This window comes from Coloeus monedula (genome assembly GCF_965178545.1).
Source record: "Coloeus monedula genome assembly, contig: HAP1_SCAFFOLD_103, whole genome shotgun sequence".
NCBI classification, from domain to species: Eukaryota; Metazoa; Chordata; class Aves; order Passeriformes; family Corvidae; genus Coloeus; species Coloeus monedula.
This window is the reverse complement of record NW_028120800.1, coordinates 566,620-586,789: the sequence shown is the minus strand read 5'-3', so window position 1 is coordinate 586,789 and position 20,170 is coordinate 566,620. Positions and strand designations below refer to the sequence as shown.

At 52.1% G+C, this 20,170-nt stretch overlaps 1 pseudogene across 1 annotated transcript in view; it reads right to left on the bottom strand.

Moving 5' to 3' along the window:
• Nucleotides 1–20,170, bottom strand: part of LOC309585665 (epidermal growth factor receptor kinase substrate 8-like protein 2) — a 50,794-nt pseudogene that overhangs the window by 10,662 nt on the left and 19,962 nt on the right. The window contains exons 2-5 of the transcript in view: nt 4,681–4,755; nt 3,871–4,019; nt 3,599–3,725; nt 3,129–3,244 (exon numbers count right to left, since the gene is read on the bottom strand). The product of the transcript in view is annotated as an epidermal growth factor receptor kinase substrate 8-like protein 2 (transcript). The remainder of the gene's footprint in view (nt 1–3,128; nt 3,245–3,598; nt 3,726–3,870; nt 4,020–4,680; nt 4,756–20,170) is intronic.

Here is a 20,170-nt window from a genome sequence, read left to right as displayed (position 1 = left end):
GCACCCTAGTTTCTTGGCTGGGGGGCATGCCCTAGCCCAGATTTGGACATTGTCACCAGTGACATCCACAAACATCTATCATTCCCGTGTGGGAATGTGGCCATTCCCCAGAGCAAGCCATGCTTACTGTGACAGCGGTGACTTGGTCAGAGGACCAGGAATCCTGCATTGTGACACAGTACAGAGGAATAAGCAGGACTGAAGGCAACGTTTGGCTTTTAAAGCAGGATTTACTTAGCACTGTTAAAAACGACTATGGTAGTAATTTACATCTAATAAACAAAAGCATTATTCTCAGCTGATTTGTTTTTCTCCATATAGAATGAATTAAGATGCAGTCTCATTCTCACTGAAGTCATGGCAAGAGTTTTTCCACTGAAGTAAATTGAAGCAAGATCAAATTCACGCTCCTCACTTTTTTCATCTTACCTAAATAAACTAAAGACAGGTAGTTCTTTCTCCTCTGCTGAAGGATGACAGTGCTAAATCATCAGCTCCACATGGAAATTAGCCATGTTTAAGGATTGTTTAGTTTCACGCAGTGTTTTGCGCACAGGATTTTCTTCCCCCAGAGTGATCCATTCTTAAAACATGGTGAAAAAGCAAACAGAGAACATTTTGGTGCCAGGAATTCTTTTGAAAATTTGACTGGGTGAGTGCATTTCCTTAATGTTCAAAAATTATCCTTTGACCATGCTATTTAACAGTGTCAAGCATTCTGTTCTCTATATTGTTTTTGCTTTAAACCTGTTTCATTTTAGAACTGATGAGATGCTTAACTGTTGCATCAGAGCAGTTAGTTTGTTCAGTTTCAGTACAGCTGGCTTATTTCCATGTCATGCATCATTTAATTATACATATAAAACATAGTTAAAATTGTACAGCTCCATGAGCCTCACTTAAACTGTCTGTGGCACTGCAGTAATCCCAGTACCCTGACGGGGTGTTGCACAGCTGTGACTGGTTGGAATGTGGTAAACTGGTGATGTGTAAGAGAGCCTAGAAGTGAGCTTGCATTTTGCAGCTGTGCTTGCTCTACTGGAAGAGGAAGTTAAACCAGAAAAAAACTGCTCTTGTGGCAATATCAGCATCTGTAAATCTGAATGCTTAATGAAAATCAAGGAAAATGTGCTGAGTGAGGAAGTGGTGCTTTTCCCTTGTTTGTCATTTAATTAATTTTTGGTGGTTTGTTATTTCTCAGAAAAATCTATCTCAGATTCCTCTGTGGAAAAACATGAAGTGTTTATGTGAGAGTGAAGATCCTAGTATTGGATGATTGTCTAGATATGCAAAAGACTTTGCCTGTTTTGTCTCAAAAATGCTTTCTGGAGGCAGTGATCATTGAGACTTAAAATGTACCCTAGCTTGGGGTACATTTGGATGGATGGGCACTGCTGTCCATGTGTATATGCTGTCGACTGAGTATAAACTTGAAGGCATTTATTACATCTTAGTAATGGGAAAAGCAGCAAATTTCTTACAGACATTTTTTTTCCTTTTTTAAGCTAGTGAACTTGAAGGTCAGATTCAACTATATGTTGCATTTTCTGTCATATAATTATCATATCTATAATGTCCTGAAGAGCAGCCTCCAGTCAGTGACATCAACAGTTTACACAGCAGTTGAACTAAGAATAACCTTGGAGAACTGACCCATGTCAACCTCTTATGAGTGTAAACTGTAGTTCACAACAGTTTCTGTTTTTTCATGATCACAGAAGGGCCTCAGTTGGATAAAAGAAGAATTGTGTTCAAAAAATACAAAACTATTCTGCTGAATGTTCACTTTACTGTATCTCAGAAGAGGAGAGGAAACAAAACTGAAAGAGTAATACTTAATAAAGTATTTTTGCTCCCTTATAAAAAGAAGGACAGGACAACATCAAAAACAGCTTCCCTAGAAGAATGCAGGGAAGATACATGATAAGTGGCATCAGCTTGGAAGAGGGATCAAAACTCTTTCTTTGATTACTTTTACTAATGACATCTGTTTAAGCAAATCCAATTCAGAGCAGTTTCAGGAATCCCAAACTTGTTCTCTTTCTGAGCACTATTTGGAGGGCATGATCTGCCTGACATCAGTGTCTGTCTAGCAGTGGACATCTGTGGTCACTATGCAGGTGCTCGATTCACATCCTGTTTCCTTTTCCTCCCTCCCCATTTCTGCAGTTCCATTTGTAGGTGAGTTCCCCAAAGAAGAGCTGAGGAACATAGGGGATGACTCTTCCGTACTCACAGTCCTTTGGAGATAAATACACAGAGATAGCAGAAAGAGTCAGAATTTCCTTTAATAAACCAGCGCAATATCAGACAGGAAGGGCCAGGAAGTGCTCCAAGAGCTAGAGCATTACACAGACGGGCTGGGAGGGCTGGGAATGTTCAGCCTGGAGAAGAGGAGGCTCTGGAGAGCCCTTAGAGCCTTTTCCAGTGCCTAAAGGCGCCCCAAGAGAGCTGGAGAGGGACTTGAAGAGCCTGGAGTGAAAGGACAAGGAGGAATGGCTTCCTGCTGCCAGAGGGTGGGTTTAGATGGGATATTGGGAAGAAATCCTTCCCTGTGAAGGTGCTGAGGTCCTGGCACAGGTTGCCCAGAGAAGCTGTGGCTGCCCCTGGATCCCTGGCAGTGTCCAAGGCCAGGCTGGACAGAGCTTGAAGCAACCTGGGATAGTGAAAGGTGTCTCTGGCCATGGCAGGGGGTTGGAACGGGATAATCTTTAAGGTCCCTTCCCACCCAATCCCTTCTGTGATTCCATGATTCCAGCATCTCTACACACATGGAGAGCCAAAGCGCAGTGCAGCATCTTTGGCACCTGATCCTTAAGGTCACTTTGCTGGGCTGATGTTGGGAAACAAGACCTATGGATGGACTGATGAAGTCAGTCAATATTTTTGCCTCCTGCGGTGGAAAACACCTGCGATTCCTTTCCTTGCAGAGCTGCTGGGGGTTAAACAGCAGACAGTGCTTATGGGAATAACCCCTCAGCTGATCTTTGTCTTCCCTTGGTGGTTATTAACAGTGGCAGGGAGTTGTCTCCAGGATGCCCAAACGTCCCAGTGTCACTGTACGTGTCCGTGTGCGTTCATGAGGTTCCGAGGCGGGAGCCAAAGCTCCGGGCGTGCGGATCCATCACCTATTTCCATGTGGAGTGATGTTCTGTTTGAAGGCATCCCCGACCTGTGTCTGCTCAGCCGTCTGGCCACGCTTGAGTGAGGAGTTCCAGTAAGGATATCCATTGGCTGAGGAGAGCTGGAAAGGCAGACATGGAGTCAGTGTTACCAGGAAAGGGGAAAGCTGATCGGAGAAAAGGAGAGGGATAGTGGTAGATGAGTCATGGTCTGGCAGATTTTGGTCAAGGTGTTCTCCAGGGAAGCCTGTGTCCCTGGAGCTCAGTTACGCTGTAGGGTGCTGTTGCCTTGGATTGGGAGAGGCTCATTATTGCTGCCCTTTTCCAGCCTCATTTGCTTTCTGTATTTAACTGGGGCAACCAGATCCAACTGAGTTTTGAGCCAACTACTTGTTGCACGCCACCACTACCCCTGCAGCTCCATTTCTCTGGAAAAGGGGGAGGGAGAGTGAAGAGACAGGGACACAGGACTAACCTTCCTCTTGCAAGTGTCCAATGTCTATTTCCCAGGGAGCTCCACGGAAGATTTCTGTGGGTGGTTCCCAGCCGTTGTGGAATTTGGGGATGTAGGTGGGGATGTTCGTGTCTCGGGGCCACTCGGCTCTAGGACAGAAAGTGGGAATATGAGGGGACATTCACGAAGAATGTGTCTTTCAGGGCATCCCCTGAAAGAAGAAGCAGGAGCATCAGGGAATCCAAGCATCCCGTCTGCGTGGGGAGCCTGGGGAGATGGCAGCTCTGTCCTTACCTGGATCTGGTCCATGTCTCCCCCAGGGAATCCCAGAGGTTTATCTCTTTGGGTGTCAGGTGTCCTCTCAGGAAATCGGTGGTGTCTTTAGAAAGCAGTGGGCTGAGGACAGACGGGGCCAGCTCGGGGCCACCGCAGCTGTTGATGATCTGAGTCACACACAAACCACACAAAGAGGAGAGAACTTGCAGGAAACGGTCAAAATGTCAAACCAGGGACACACAGATGAGCAGGAAGCGAAGACAAAGCTGATCCTTGGATCAGCTCAGTCACTGCAAGAAACATCAACCTAAGTCTTTGAAGGAGACTGGACAGTTCAAGGGAACATGAGATTTTTTTGGATTGGAGTCAAAGGAAGAGCTGATCTACAAATGAGCTGTTGTTACAGACGAGTGAAGTGTCAGAAGCTGACACTTCAAAAAATGGAAAGTATCTTGCTATTCCTTTGTGGCTCCTTTTCCAAGTTGGGATTTCTGCTTCCAAGCATTTTCAGTGCAAATACTGAGCCGTATTTGCCTGAAGGTGAGACCAGACAGATTCCCAGTGGGGATTCCAGCTGGCTGCCCCTTTTGTTCACAGTAATGCCTTATTGACCCGGTGGAAGGATTCATATTTGCTGGGATTCCTGTATTTACTTCAAGCTTCAAACCGGATCAGAGGCCAGGAACAACCGGCATCGCTTCTGGAAGTTCCTGAGAAAGCTGTGGCCAGGTATGAGCAGTTTTCCAACCCTGTTGCACAATCTATCTACTTGTAAGTGTGAACTAGAAATAAAAGGAGTTCCCAGTGAGACCTGGGAATAAGATTTACCAGTTCCAGCGGCCTGAAGAGGAAATGCACCAACTCTGAAGCACGGGGGTTTTGGATGTGCTTCCTTAGTTTGGCCTGAAAAGAGAACGTAAACACAGTTTAACCCTAACCTGAGTGTGCCTTCTCTTTTCTGTCACATGGGGCGAGTGTTGTGGACTGATGAGAAGAGTAAGGGATGGAGGAGTAGGAATCATTCATTTTTATTTTGTGTCCATTTCTAATTCCCAGTGAATTTCAGGAGGGGGGGAATACCCTCTCTGTTAAATCAGTGCCTTTAAAGCTAATTTGAACAGACACAGAAGACCTTGGCTTATTTTGAAAGTCCTAGTGAGGAAGGGCCAGGATTGCTGGTGCTTCTGCCTCTTGCAGGGTTGAGAATCCCACTAGTTCCATGGATGGAAACAACAGGATAGGTGTTCTGAGGGTCCCCTGGCAAACTGCTGACAAGGGAAAGTCTCCACCAAGGTCTTGCCTGGGGCACCCGGAGCTGCCCTGGCCACTGAAAGGCTCCAAATCCAGTGGTATTTGAGGTGAGCTGTGGCAGAATGGAGGAGCAAACACTTGGGATTGATTTACTGCAAGAACTGGGTTTCAGTAACAGCAATCAGCTGAGCTGTGGTGAGAAACCTCTCCAGTTTGTGCTCCCATTCAGCTCCTTCTCCTGTCCTGGACTCCTGGCGCTGTTGCCATGGGAGACAGGCTCCCCGCTCCTACCGAAATGCAAAGCATTTGAAATGCCGGAGATGAAACATTAATGTGGAGTGGGAAGTGCGAAACAACTGCTGGCAGCAGGGTGACCCAATGAACGGGCACTTCCCAGGGACTCGGCAGCCCCATGGTGAGGAACGTGGCAGGACCCCACCACAGTGTCCCAGCTCTGCTGCGTGCTCCACCCTGGGCTCTTGCCAGGAGATCAGCTGCTCCTTCTGATCCTGAGCAGGCACAAATTAGCCATATTTGCTTCTCAAAGAAAAGGCTGGAGCTTGGTATCCTGCTTTAAGGTTGTTTACAGTCTCTTGGTTTTCCTTATTAATAACTGCCCAGGAAGGAGCTTGTAGGATGTGTTCGCTGGACAAGTTTGGTCACAACTGACAGAATTCCTGCTGCAGTGGTGAGGCAGGGACTGAGCCTGGTTCACTGTCCCCAGAGCTCAGGTAGTACAGGACAGTCAGGCCAGTAAAGCCCCTGCTCAGGGCTGGGAACGAGATCCTGGCCAGCTTTCCCTCTCTGCCCCTCTCTGCAGTCCTGCTGGCCTATGTCATGCCCTGGGGCCACTCTGCCGTTGCTCAAATGGCCAAAATCCACTCATCCAGGAGTGGGAAAGGGAGGGAGGGCACAGGAATTCATCTTAGATGGTGAGGCCTGGAAATTTTCAAGGCAACAAATTGATCTTTGGATAATTACAGCAGAGCAGAGAACACGGTGCCATGGGCTCTGGCAGGGCTGTGCTCAGCTCTTTGTTCTCTCCCAGGTCCAAAAGTGTGACCAGTTCCAGCAGCAGCAGCAGCAGTGACAGCTCAGCCAGCGACTCCTCTGACAGCCAGGACTCCTCTACCTCCTCCGAGGACAGTGACAGTGAGGACAGCTCCTCCTCTGTTGAGAGTCTTTCTGAAGAATGGCTAAAAAGCAAAGGTCATGATAACACAGCAGGCTTAGTAAAGATGCAGACACTGAGTCCTTGAGCAAGAGGTTGCATAGATAACAGAATGTGCATTCAGATAAGTAAGAAGACAGAAACCATACGGAAGAGGAAGATAAGACCACCGTGTTTGCAGATCCCACGGAATAGCTCCCACCAATGAGGAGCTCGACTTTTGCAATATGTATGAGCTAATTAAAGGTACTATAAGTAAGTGTAGTTTTGAAAAATAAATCGAGACTTGCTGAACATGATGCCTTGAGTGCTTGTCTCCCGCGACTCCACCCAACACTCCTCCTCCTCCCCCTCCTCCTCCTCCAGCAGCTCTTCCTCCTCCTCCAACTTCGACTCGGATCCGAGCTCCTCCAGCAGCAGCAGCAGCAGCAGCAGCAGCTCTGAGGATGAGCCCCCAAAGAAGAAGAAGAAGAAATAGCTGGGGAGCTGCAGGACTGGTGTGGAGTGGGGGACAAGCCCCTCCCAGGGGCTGGAGCACACGGCTGCCAAACATTCAATGGTCAACATTTCTACTGCTCACACTTTCCAAGTGTTTTGCCTAGTTGTTCCTAGGACATGGAAGGTATTAAATGGCTTCCTGAGACGTACTGAGAGAGTATTTTTGTGCTTTATCCTTTTATGGAAGATTTTACTTTTTTAGTTCCAAGAAAAATTAAAAAAAAATCTATCATCAGATTCGTTTCCATGAGCTGAAGTCCAGTAACCTGGATGCTTACATGCTGGAAAGCAAAAGCTTTTTATTGCAGGTTATGTTGTGCATTGTGTGCTGTTCCTCTGTTAATGACAGCTTCACTTCCATTGAGAAAATCCTCTCCAACTGTTAAAAGCAGAAGTTTTTCAGCGCTGCTGTGGAGCTGTGGCATAGTTGAAGCTGAATGCACAACGTGTCCCACACAGAGCCTCCCATCTCATCAGCTGGTGCCAAATGGATTCTGTGCTGCTGAGCTTGTGTTCCAATGGCTTTTCCTGATGCTTCCAGGTCCAGTCTTAAGTGCACCATCCAGCTGAGCTGTGTTGGTTTGTTACTGATCAATGGAGTGCTTGTCCTGCCCGCAGGCTCTGGGCTTTTCACTCCCCTGTGGCCTTGGCTCGTGCGTTGGAAGTGTTTGCTGAGACACAGAGTGTTGGTGGTGGGAAGCAGCAGCTCAGTGACTTGGGGCTGCTGCTGCTTTAGGAGTTTCATCTTTGTGCCTTTTTTTTGTCAATTCGGTGTGCCCCAGTGAGACAAGGGCTGCAGTGGGTGTTCTGCAGAGCTCCAGCTCAATATTGCCACGCAGCAAAAGCAGAGAAATAATAACAGCCACAACTGGGCACTGTTCTCACTGGATGCTCAGTAAAAAAGAGACTCCTTGAAATAAAGGGCTCAAAGGAAAGTGTTTCCCTTTGCATGTGTGAAATGCAGGATTGCCGAGTGACAGTCTGCAGAAATTCAGTCATTCTTTGTTTGTGGGAACTGCCCTGGAGAAGGAAGTGAATGCAAAAGCCCCACAAGCCCTACAAAAGCAGATGCAGACAGGCTGCAGAGCAGGGATTGCTGGATGCAGAGTGGGAATTCGTTGTTCTTCTGGTGCATTGAAGCAGTTGCCATTAGGATTTTATTTGGTGATGCAGTCTCCTGAATTTCTTCTTGTCGGAGTGCCCTTTGTGGGGAGGGGGCATCACTTGTGGAAGAATTCTCAAGTATCTTGGTTTAGGTAGAATACAGTAACTAAAGTATTTTTAATAATTTTTATGGAAAAAGTAGTGCATAGACTTCCTTTGGAATAAACTGTAGTTCTTTAAATGTTTGTGCGTGTGTGTCTGTGAGCACTCCTGTGTTTTACAGAACACGCTGCAGACTGTAAATAAAACTACCAGAAAGGTGTTGAAGTCTTGTGGACTGAATGTACCATTTAATGGGAAAGGGAATAAATTATTAACCAGCAGTTGCTAAGTGGATGCTTCCTGCAAATATCTGAAATCTTTGTGGTGTTTGTGTGCAGGTTTCAGCTGGAGTTGCCCTGGCATTGCCTCCCAGAGGGGCAGGATTGCTCCCCAGGAAGTTCTCCAGCCAGAAGTCCCTCTGGATCCAGATTATTTTTTAAAAAAAGTTTAGTTTGTCTTGGCTTTTTCTTTTTTTCCTGCCCTTTCTGGTTTGTCTCTCCATGTTCTTCTATTACAGAGGAGCCCCTCCCCAGCCCGGCCAGAGCCGCAGCCTCCTTCATGTGCCGCTGCCTCACTCGCTGCTGCTGGTGCTGGCTCAGGAATGTGCTCAAAGCCCGGCTAAGCAGGAATTGTTCCGGGCCTGCTCTGTTGAATCGCTGCCGCCGCGAGCAAAGCTGCCCCTGCTCCTTGAGGGGAGCGCTCGCTGCAGCCCGGCAGGAAAAGAGCCCAGGAAAAGCCGCGCCCTTTGCAGGAGAAGCGCTGGGAGCAGAGGGGAGAGCGGGAAAAGGCAGCGAGAGCAGCTGGGCGGGCGGGGCGGCATCAGCGCTGATCCCTCCGCGGGCAGGAGCGCATCACAAATAGTCCCTCCGGCGGATCACTCCGCGGGCGGGCGCCATCACCGCTAATACAAGTATTTATAAATTCAAAAGAACTCATTAACACAGAAGAAAGCAAGTATGCTTCATGCTGGGTGGGAAACATAGGGTCTAAGGGATAAGAATTTTAAAGTTGTTGATTTTATTTATTTATTTATTTTTTTATTTTATGAGAGAACTACATATCCCATGGCACCCACAGAGTTCAGGACGGGTAGAGAGGATGAAACAAACTTTAAAGAGAACCTTAACTGAATTAATAATTGAAACTCAAATGTCATGGGGTATGTAGTTCTCTTATGAAATTAAAAAAAATTAATATAAAATAAACAACTTTAAATTTTTATTTTATTATTATTCCATGTTCTTCTCCCCCTCCTGGATGAGGAATAGGGGTCGGTATTTGCGGCTGTGCACTGTAAGGAAATAAACGAGGAGTGGCTGAACCTGCCATCGCAGGTGGCTGTGATCTGGCCACTGGAGGAGAGGGTGCAGTGGATCTGGGTAGGGTACTGCCAGCATGCGGGATGGGTGAGGGGTGGGGACCCAGTGCTGCAACCTCTGGAGGCAGATAATCTGCACGTTCTCTGAGTCGGAAATAAAGGTGACGAACAAAGTCATCCGAAAGCTGAAAGCGACGGTGGAAAAATGAGGGATCAGATGCCTGTTGTGGATTTCGAAGCTGTGAAGAAGGCATATGAGAAGTTGGAGTTGTATTGGTTGTTGTAAAAAAAGGAGATGAAGCTTGGGAAGATAGAGGAATGCTTTCTGAAGCTGTGCTGGTCACTATATCCTTCTCACTGAAGTGTTGAGCAGGCATTTGAGGATGAAAAAGTCCCATAAAATCAGCTGAATGTCCCTGAGAAGTTCGAGAAGAATGTGCATGAAATGGAATGTCTCGATGCGAGACGTCACTATTAATAACACGTGCTTGGTCCTGTTGTGATGGAAGAGGTGTCCACGTATAGTTGAGAAAGTCCTCTTTCTGTTCTGGAGATAAAATCGTATTTGTTTCGCTGAAATGGCACGGGAAACATGGTTCAGCATCGTGTGATTGTTGTGATAATCCTCTGAGTGGTGTTATCAGAGTGATGATAGGGGGTACATGCCGTGGTGACACGGCAGCTGTTGAAATGTCTCTGCTGTGTGTCCACGGCTGTGGCTGCGGTGCAGACGGGGGCTGTGTGGACACAGAGCTGGTAGGAGGTGTAGCTGCCGAAAGCTCCTAGGATGGAACTGCAGTAGCCGAACGAATTGCACTGCTGGCTGGAGGTGCTGTGCTTATCGGTCGTATCGGCGTGGCAGCTGAAGCGTCCGTGTGTGGCTGGAGGTGCCGGGCGGGCGGCCGGGACCGTGGGCGGGACCGGGCTGGCCTGGGAAGCGCTGGTGCCGGGCAGCGGGGGCGGGGCTGGGCTGGAAGCGGGGACGGGGCTGGGCTGGAAGCGGGGCCGGGGCGGGGCTGGAAGCGGGGCCGGGGCTGGGCTGGAAGCGGGGCCGGGGCTGGGCTGGAAGCGGGGCCGGGGCTGGAAGCGGGAGCGGGGCGGGGCTGGCAGCGGGGCCGGGGCTGGGCTGGAAGCGGGGGCGGGGCTGGAAGCGGGGCCGGGGCGGGGCTGGAAGCGGGGCCGGGGCTGGGCTGGCAGCGGGGCCGGGGCTGGAAGCGGGGCCGGGGCGGGGCTGGAAGCGGGGCCGGGGCTGGGCTGGAAGCGGGGCCGGGGCGGGGCTGGAAGCGGGGCCGGGGCGGGGCTGGCAGCGGGGCCGGGGCTGGGCTGGAAGCGGGGGCGGGGCTGGAAGCGGGGCCGGGGCGGGGCTGGAAGCGGGGCCGGGGCTGGGCTGGCAGCGGGGCCGGGGCTGGAAGCGGGGCCGGGGCGGGGCTGGAAGCGGGGCCGGGGCTGGGCTGGAAGCGGGGGCGGGGCTGGCAGCGGGGCCGGGGCTGGGCTGGAAGCGGGGGCGGGGCTGCGCTGGAAGCGGGGCCGGGGCTGGGCTGGCAGCGGGGCCGGGGCTGGAAGCGGGGGCGGGGCTGGGCTGGAAGCGGGGGCGGGGCTGGGCTGGCAGCGAGGCCGGGGCTGGGTTGGAAGCGGGGCCGGGGCTGGCCTGGCAGCGGGGGCGGGGCTGGAAGCGGGGCCGGGGCTGGGCTGGCAGCGGGGCCGGGGCTGGGCTGGCAGCGGGGCCGGGGCTGGGCTGGAAGCGGGGGCGGGGCTGGAAGCGGGGCCGGGGCTGGGCTGGCAGCGGGGGCGGGGCTGGAAGCGGGAGCGGGGCGGGGCTGGAAGCGGGGCCGGGGCTGGGCTGGCAGCGGGGCCGGGGCGGGGCTGGAAGCGGGGCCGGGGCTGACGTCCCGGGCAGGGCCGGGGCCGGGCCAGGAGCGGCTCGAGCCGCGAGCGGCGTTGCCGGGGTAACCGGCACTGAGGAGGGGCGGCCGATGCCGCGCCGCGCAGGCGTGGAAGCGAGGGCTCCCGAAGGCGGAAGTAAGGCCGGGATGGAAGCGGCGGGAGTGATGACGTCAGCAGCAGGCGCCGCCGTTCAAACGCGGAAGCGGCCGCGAACCCGGGCCGCGTGGGGATAGCGGGAGGGCCCGATGGAAGCTCCGGGACCGCCCCTGGCCGCGCGCATGGCTCATCTGATGGGAGGACCCCAGGCTCGGGAGGTAGGGACCTGCCTCTGCCTTGCGCCGTAACAGATGGATCGGGCGAGATGGAAACCGAGAAATATTCTCGGCACTCTCGGTTCCTACACTCAGGTGTATTCCTAGTTCCTGACATTCCTTTAAAACTACCGAATTCTTCTCTCAGGTCCCTGGCAAATGGGGCTTTGCAGCCTGGGGGAGTTCTTGCAAAACGGGGTCTAGTGAAGCGCTCTGCAGGAGTGGTTGTGCACCTGAGCGGTCATTAATTGTCTCCTCTAATGAGGGAAACGTGATTAAACTCCCGGTGCTGTGCTGCTGTTGTGTGTCGGCCTCGAGGTGTGAGACAGTCCCTGTGTCACACTGGAGTTGCTTAGTGGCTGGACTGGGACTGGGACAGGTCTTGTTGGTCAGGAACAAAAGGGAAAATTTATCTTTTGGCTTGCTTAATATCTTGGCTTTATTAATGTATCAATGTCAATTGTTGTCATTTGCTGCCTCCTGCACAGTGTGTTTGCAGCTCTGTGTGAGAGCAGACTCTCCCCTGTTGGGGAGTGAGACAATCCTGGAATATCCTGAGCTGGAAGGGACCCACAGGGATCACCCAGTCCCACCCCCGTCCCTGCCCAGACCCCCCAACAGCCCCAGCCTGGGCATCCCTGGCAGCGCTGTCCAAACGCTCCTGGAGCTCTGGCAGCCTCGGGGCCGTGCCCATTCCCTGGGGAGCCTGGGCAGTGCCCAGCAGCCTCTGGGGGAAGAGCCTTTCCCTGATCTCAGCGTGAGCCTGCCCTGGCCCAGCTCCAGCTGCTCCCTGGGTCCTGTCTGTGTCCCAGGGAGCGGAGATCAGAGCTGTAGCCCCCGATGTGTTCTGACCTCACACTTCTCTACCAGAACAAACCCAGTGCCCTCAGCAGCTCTTTCATGGTCCTTCCACACCCTTCCCCATCCCCATGTCCCTTCTTTGGATGCTGTCAGCTTTGTATCTTTTGTATACTGTGGCGCCCAAAAGTGCCCCCAGGACTCCAGTACAGTTTAACAGCAATGAAAGAAAACAGTAGGTTTCAACTTTGATCTCAAAAGCTGTCTCAGGCCCCTGATACTGCCTCGAAATGTCTTTGCAGTTCTTGCTTTATGACTTGTGTCAAACACGGAGAGAGTGAGACTGAGCCCCTGGGGTCAGGTTCTGTGTGAGAAGCCACACAGCAAGCCAGAAATCTTTGCTCCAGATCACCAGAAATTTACAGTATTGAGGGCGGAAATACTGAGAGTTGAGTCTTGGGAGCTGAGCCAGGAAAGCAGCACCTCTGCCATGGGCAGATTTGGCACGTGGAGAGAGCTCGAGCAGCTTGCAAGAGGTCCCAGCAATGTGTGTGTGGAGCTGGGAGGAGCATGAGTTGCAGTGTCGTGTTTGGAGTCCCCCTGGGTGAGGATGTAGGAATAGACTGGAGTTTTTGGTGACTGAGGTTTCTTTTCTGTGGCAATAATTGTTCTTGGCCACATCATTTTGGTTTGTTACTCGCCTGTGGTTTGTTCTACAGGCCTGTTTCCTTTCTCTCCTACTATGGTGTCTCAGTTATCTTCAGCAGAGGCTCAGCAATAACTAAACTTGAGCTTAGATACTTAAACTTCAGTTCAGAGTAGATACATGGAAGAAATCCTTCCGTGTGAGGGTGGGCAGGCCCTGGCACAGGGTGCCCAGAGAGCTGTGGCTGCCCCTGGATCCCTGGCAGTGTCCAAGGCCAGGCTGGACACTGGGGCTTGGAGCAGCCTGGGACAGTGGAAGGTGTCCCTGCCCTTGGCAGGGGTGGCACTGGATGGGCTTTAAGGTCCCTTCCCACCAAGGCCTCGTCTTCCTTTGCCTTCAGTGTCTGCCTCAGAGTTTGTACCCAAACCAAAGTGAGGTTGGTGTCACCTTCTCTAAACTGGGAGAACAGATCACTCCAAGCTGTGGGGAGGTGGAGAGGCTGTAGGATGGAGAGGGTGCAGCCCTGCAGACGCCGAGCTGTGGGGTTGCTGCTTTCAACAGCCTCGTTGTTGCTGAGGACACAGCTCAAGGTGGGTCTGAGAGAGACAAACTCTGCTTTTGGGGGTTTGTGTTGATGAGGAGGGGAGGGGAGGTCGCTGCTCTGCTTCTTGTAACTGCTGTGGCAGAGCCAGGAGCCCAAGGCAGGACAAGGGCAAAGCAAACCTCTCCGAGCTCTTGGGTTCTCTTCATTCCCAGATATTCTGATTCCTGCCCAAGTCCAAGTTCATTGTGCTGTGCAGGATGCAAGTTTAATCAGGTTTTAGTGCTGGTTTAGCTGAGTGTTTCTAGGGCTTGAGGATGAAGCCAAATGCTCTGCACTGAAAAAGTGATGGATGTTCAGCACGAGATTCTCTTCAGGAACTGGCACGAAAAGTGGTTGCCGAAGCTGAGGGAGGAGCAATTCACAGCTTGGCTGGAAGAGGGAGAAGTGCTCACTGCTGGTCTGTCACTTCATCCTCATGAGTGAGTGTGGGAGCTCCCGAGATTGGCCAGGCTGCAATTTCAGATAGTTTAGATGGGCTGGCCTTGAAAAAATCATATTTTGGTGCCTGGAGCAAAAGCTGAAGGTGGCAGGAAGTGGCAGCAGTGGCAGGGAACTGAAGTGACACCACCCTGAGCTCAGAACTAATTTTGGTTGTGACCTTGAGCAGTCCCTGGGCCACACCAGAGCTTTTTGTGTCACCTGCTTTGGGAGGTTCTTCCTTGCCCATGGAGAAGTTGGGTCTGGCACAGGTCTGCTGTGGAGCACCTGTGCCACCACCTTTAAAGAGCCACCCTGGAGGTGTCAGTGAGCCCCTCAGTGCCTGCCCAGCCTAGAGCAGGGCTGGGAGGACAGGGGGCTCAGGGAGTGCTCATTCCTGGTGGTGTTGGAGCTCTGAGCCCAGCCCTGAGCTGGGTTTGTGGCTCTGAGGGCATGGGGAGTGTCCGGAGCAGGCCTGGCCTGGGCAGAGTAGGAACTCCTGGAGTAACTCCTGAGTAAGCCACACCTTCCACGTGAGAGGGAGGCACTCCCAGAGTCAGGCGCTGTCTCCTCAGAGGTGCTTTGGGGTTTAATTCTGTTCTCACAGTGACTCCTCTCACCTGGGAACCCCGTGGTTACCTCCAGAGGGTCTGAGGCCTTAGGGATGTAAATATGGACAGGAGGGGTTGGAATCTGCCTATCAGGGAATCTTCCCCTTGCCCAGAGGAGAGTGTGCAGAACTCTTCTGTGTGATGATAGTGTTTTCATACTTTAGGTGTGAAAATAAAAAATGGGAGAAATCTTGTTTTTCTGGCAGCACGCAAAGAACTTTCTTCTGTGTCACCGCTAAAACTCTGTGAGGGGATGAATACCTGGGAATCTGAAAGAGACATAGCTGGAAAGCATCAATATGAATGGATTTTTCTGCTTCTTTTTGCACTTGAAAGAAAGGTGAAAGTTACAGGCTGAGTCAAGCTTTTACCCTTTATTTCAATCAATTCAGTTATTGCTAAATATGGCTACACACAGGTAGCCCAGGTGACAGAGCTGCCTCCAGCTGCTCCTTGGCCCCAGTGTCCCACGCGGGATGCTTGAGTTATCCACTGAGAGCCCCCTTGAGACTGGAGCACAGGTAAATCTGCCTGTCTGAAGGGCAGGATTGTGTCCTAAGTCCCTCCTCATTCCTTCCTTTCCTCAGGCCCCACCATTGTGGCTTGGGTGGCAGTGGCACATTGGAAAGGCCTGGGGGTGCCAGCTGGGGTGAGAGCTCGGGGTGCCAGCCCAGGCTCCACCAGCACTTGGCCCACACTGGGGCACAAATTGAGAGATGAACTCTTGGAAGCTTGTCCTGAGGAGGATGAGTGGTACCTGCTGGCGAAATTCGGTGCTTTTGCAGAGCTGTGATAAACCCCAAAGTCTTAGACTGCCAACCTACAGCCTCTGCACCGTCACATTCCCCAGTTGCATTTTGTATTGGAATTTTACCTGCTCCCACCTGCGTCCTCCTGCTGGCAGTGCCAGCAGCCTATGTGCTGCCTCTCCTGAGAGCAAGTTCCTGCCTGTTTCCTCTCCCAGCCCCAGCTCTTGCTTCCCTCTGGCAGAGGCAGCTTTAGGTGCAATATCCTGATGTTTCTGCAAGTGGGTTTTGGAATAAACCTACACACGGGATGTTCATGGGTTGCTGCTATGGATTCTGTGAAAGGTGATCAGGAAAAGCAAGTTCAGAGTTACTCAGGGGATTCTCTGATTCCTGCCCATCTCACGGAGCTGCTCAGGGTGAAACTACTACTCCCATGCTTTTTATTTTGCTCCTCTTAGTGCTGGTTTTTCCCCAGGTAAGTCAGTGCTGGAGCAGCCCTTGTGGGTTTATCTGTGATGAGCAGTGGTTGTGTCTGCACACGGAGATAGCAGATTCCAGCTGTAGTGTGCAAACGTCGGTGCTTTGTGCCTTAGTGCACAGCCACATTTGTCAGCTGACAGGGCTGATGCGATGAGAAAACCTCGCACTCTCCAATAACCTGAGCACAGGCACTTCCTGCGTTGTTACATTTAACCAAAGCTCTGATAAAAAATACTACATTAATTTTTCTAATGGAGACCAGATTCCGCATTATCATCATTTACGTTTTTGGATAGTCTTTGATTGGCTCTGGTGGGAAGGGAGGTGAATCAGTATCTTGTACTTTAGGGAAAGATCTAGGGGAGAATTGAATTGTACTTCCTTGGAATTCACATCACCCGCCCTTAGTCGGAGATGTTGATCTTGAGAACAACAAGCAGAGAACAGCCCAGGAAGGGCTGAACGTGACAAAACAGTGCAGAGCATACAGAAATCCTCTTTGCTGTGTTCATCATTCTGTCTTCATCTTGGATTGTTTCCACCCTTCTCCTCCACCTGGAAGTCACAAGCATCCTGCAGTGGCAGGTACTCTGGGTTCTTCTGCCAGGAGTAGTCTAAGAACAGCTTTTGCTGGGAGCGGCTCTGACCTTGCTGAAATCACTGCTGAAACCTCCCCTGACTCTTGCAGTGCCAGAATTTCAGGGTGCCAGTGGTGAGGCAGGGACTGAGCCTGGTTCATTGTCCCCAGAGCTCAGGTAGTACAGGACAGTCAGGCCAGTAAAGCCCCTGCTCAGGGCTGGGAACGAGATCCTGGCCGGCTTTCCCTCTCTGCCCCTCTCTGCAGTCCTGCTGGGCTATGTCATGCTACTATGTTACAGCATTGTTCCATGTCTTTTTTTTTTTTTTGGAAGTAATGCCGGATATTGGCAGTCAGGGGCGATGGAGCGAGGTGAGCAGTGACCGGTGGACAGAATGAGTTGTTACGGCCTCGGTCTCAATTTTTGGAGCAGCTCTAAGCATCCGTTGTTGTTTGTGTGTTTTAGGTGGTCCACTTGCAGGATGTCCTGGCCCTGGATGCTGGAGGGTGCAAGCCTAAGGTATAGGTGTGGTGTACTTCAGTCAGAGCGGGGAGGCTGTGGTTTCACAGTCTCTCAGCATGTTTTGTGTGTTTTTGCTTTGCTTCTCTGCAGGTGCTGCTGCTGCCCTGGGCGTGCCAAGGGCCAGAGGCGAGCAGGTGAGTTGGCATTTAGGTGGGGTGGCTGATAGGCCAGCGGTCTATGGCAGCGTGCTGAGCGTGTCCCTTTTCATTGTGCAGGTTTGTCCTGGCCACCTCCAGAGTCAGATCAGGATTTGAGGTGAGCCGGGGCAGTGGTGTGGAGTAGCCCGGGGATGCTCTTCTGGAGGGCAACAGTGACGTTTTCTGTTTTGTTGTCTTAGGTACCGTGAGCAGGTGTGGAGCTGAAGTTTGGAGAGAGCAGGTAAGCGCTGAGCCTCGGCAGTTTCGAGGGAGGGGGCCTTGCGGAAGGGGTCTCTTTTGGCGTGTGTTGTCAGAGGCTGAATTTTCTCCTTGTTCTCCATCTTTCGCAGCTGCCAAAGCGGACCGTGGGGAACGTGTTGACATCCGAGGTGCTGATGCATTTTTTCTGCCAAGGATGGATTTTGTCCGTTTGTCTTCAGAAAGCTAAGTGTTGGGAGCGGTGGTTGGGAGAAGGGAAAGGCCTTTGGAGTTCCAGGAGGCAATTGGAAGTTAGCTTAGAGGAGAGGGCTGTTGTGGGAGGGCCCCTTGGAAGTAAAGGGAGAGGGTTTCTCCTCAGCATCACCCGAGCCTTTGCTGGGCAGGGCAGTTCCCACCCATCTCTGTCATCGGCCTTTGAGTCTCGACATCATCGTGGATCTTTTTGCCCGAGGAGCTCGCCTTCAGGTCTGGCACGATCGCCACGGTCTCCATTTCACCTACTCGCTGGCGTAGCCGCCCGCGGGCATCTTGGCCACTTGCTGGATGGTCAAAGGTAAGGGATCAAAGGTCGGGTTGTCAAGGAATGGGTCAAGGGGTCAAAGGTCAGGGGATAAAAGGTCAAGGCTCGGGCTCAGGATTAGAGGTTCCAGCATGATTTTCCATGGTGGTTCCCAGTGTGGGGACACGGGGTGTGGGGTCAGTGGCGCCGGGGGCGGGCAGGAGCCCCGTGGGCAGTGGCCGGCAGCGGCGGGGACGCCTCCGTACGGTCGCGCCCCTCCAGTGCCAGCAGAAGCCCCCCTGCGCCGTGCGGTGCCCGGCCCCACTCCTTGCCCTCCCCGCCGCTGCCTTCCCGCACTCCCACCGCACCCCCTGCTCCCCTCCAGCCCAGGGAAATGCAGGAAAACACAAAATCATCGAGGTGGAACAGTCACCGGAGCTGCCCGAGCCATCCCCCCGCCTGAAGGCGGCAGCTGCCCAGAGCCAGGGGCACCCAGCAGGATGCAGCTCCCCTTTCCCAGGAGCTGGAGGCAGGGTTTCCCAGGCAGGGGGAGCAGGGAGAATTTCAGCTCCCAGCAGCTCTCTGTGAGTGCTGGATGGACTCTGGGCTGAGCCAGGTGGGAGGTGTGGGTGGTGTTCATGTCCCCAGGAGCTGCTCAAATCCACCTTAAACTCCTGGAATGGTCTGTGCTGGCAAGAACCTTACAGACCATCCTGTTCAGCCCCTTGCCATGGTCAGGGACACCTTCCTGGGGTGTCTGTGCCAGAGTGGTGGAATGGGCAGGACTTTCTCCCTGAGCCCAGTCCCGGGCAAGATTGGGGTTCCCATGGGAAGAAGCCTGTGAGCTGCATTTCCGGAGCTGGGAGCCTCCATGCCCGGGAGTGTTTCCAGTACTGCTCTTTGGCTTTTTCCATAACTGGGCATGATGTTTCTCCCCAGAGCAAGGTGGTTTTCCCTGGATTGTTGGGGTTACACACTGGCTGTTTGACAGCTCTGTTGTCTCTTTGTCCTGAATGGAAGAGTGAGGAACGGGGGATGCTCCCGACTGTCCCAGGGATGTGGGAACAGCCCAGTTCCAGTGAGGAATGTGACGCCCAGCTCGTGGCGTGTGCCCTGAGATGGTCTTTGCTGTTGTTTTGTCCTTAGAGCCTGTTGGAGTGCTGGCCTGGATTTGGGAGGAGCCAAGTAGCCTGGAGCAGTGAGGTTTTTCCTGTCAGAAATCCATGCTGGGGATGTTTTCCCTGGCTGTCCCAAGGGGAAGGAACAGCTCTGGAGTTTTTGCAGCCACAGGCTGGGGATGCATCCCCTGAAAACCAGTTCAGGATCGTTCATCTGACTCTGTCCCTGACCTGTGGCTTCCAGGGAGCCTTCTGGTCTTCTGGATATTCCCAGGAGAGGATATTCCACCACCTGACTTTTAAGCCAGGAATTCCAAACCCAGTAAGTCGGTCACATTCTATGGGAGCTGCCCCAATGGTGGGATGGCAGAGGGCACACCCCACGCTGCTGTTTGGGACATTCCTGACTGGAACGGGAGCCAGCTGGGCATTTTGGAGCACTGAGGCCACCAGGGCAGCCTTGAGTGGCATTCCCAGGCAATGCTGAGGCATCCCATGCCTGTGGCAACACATGCCTGATGTGGAGCAGAGAGAGGAAGGGAGAAATTCTGAGTTGATGGGAGGAATGGAATTGGGCTTTCCAGAATGGAATTGGTATAGGTGCTGATGGTATCATGGAATCATGGGGTGGCTTGGAAGGGACACAAAGACCCTCTGGGCTCTGTTATCCCATCCCGTGGCAAAGAACACGTCCAAAACGGCCTCCTCACCCTCATGGAATGGCAGTGGGTGTTGGGAGCTCTGGCTGGAGCACCTGGAGACCAGGTAAGAATAGCAGTGGCATTGTTTTGGCTGCTGCTGGATGTGGTTTTCTCTTGTCAAGATGTTCCTCTGATTGATGTTTTCACAGTAGCTTGCTAGGCCTCATTTGAGGATAATTCCAAGAATTTGGAAGTCGTTGGAAAAGAATGAGGAAAAAAGGTGAACCTGATCCATTTCTAGTAATTCTGAACTTCTCTTGCAGCACCGTTCCAGGGGAAAGCTGGTGAAAGGATAAAGATGCAGAGGAACAAGTGTTGTAAACCCCCTTGCCTCCCTGACAAAGCAAACCTTTCTGCAATCCCAGTAAATCTCTTGGAGAAACTGTGGGATCATAAGGTTTCCTAGGAAAGGAAAACTAAGGACAGAGATGAGGAAATAGGCTTCCAATTAACAATGATTTGATGGAGGTAGGAATGATTCTTGTATGTTTGATGCACCCCTTTTTATTCCTGGGATAATTTTAAATGATTTCTTTTAAAAATCATTTCGATTTGGGAATTCAGATTAGAGAGGAAATGATGCAAAATAAATGCAGGGAG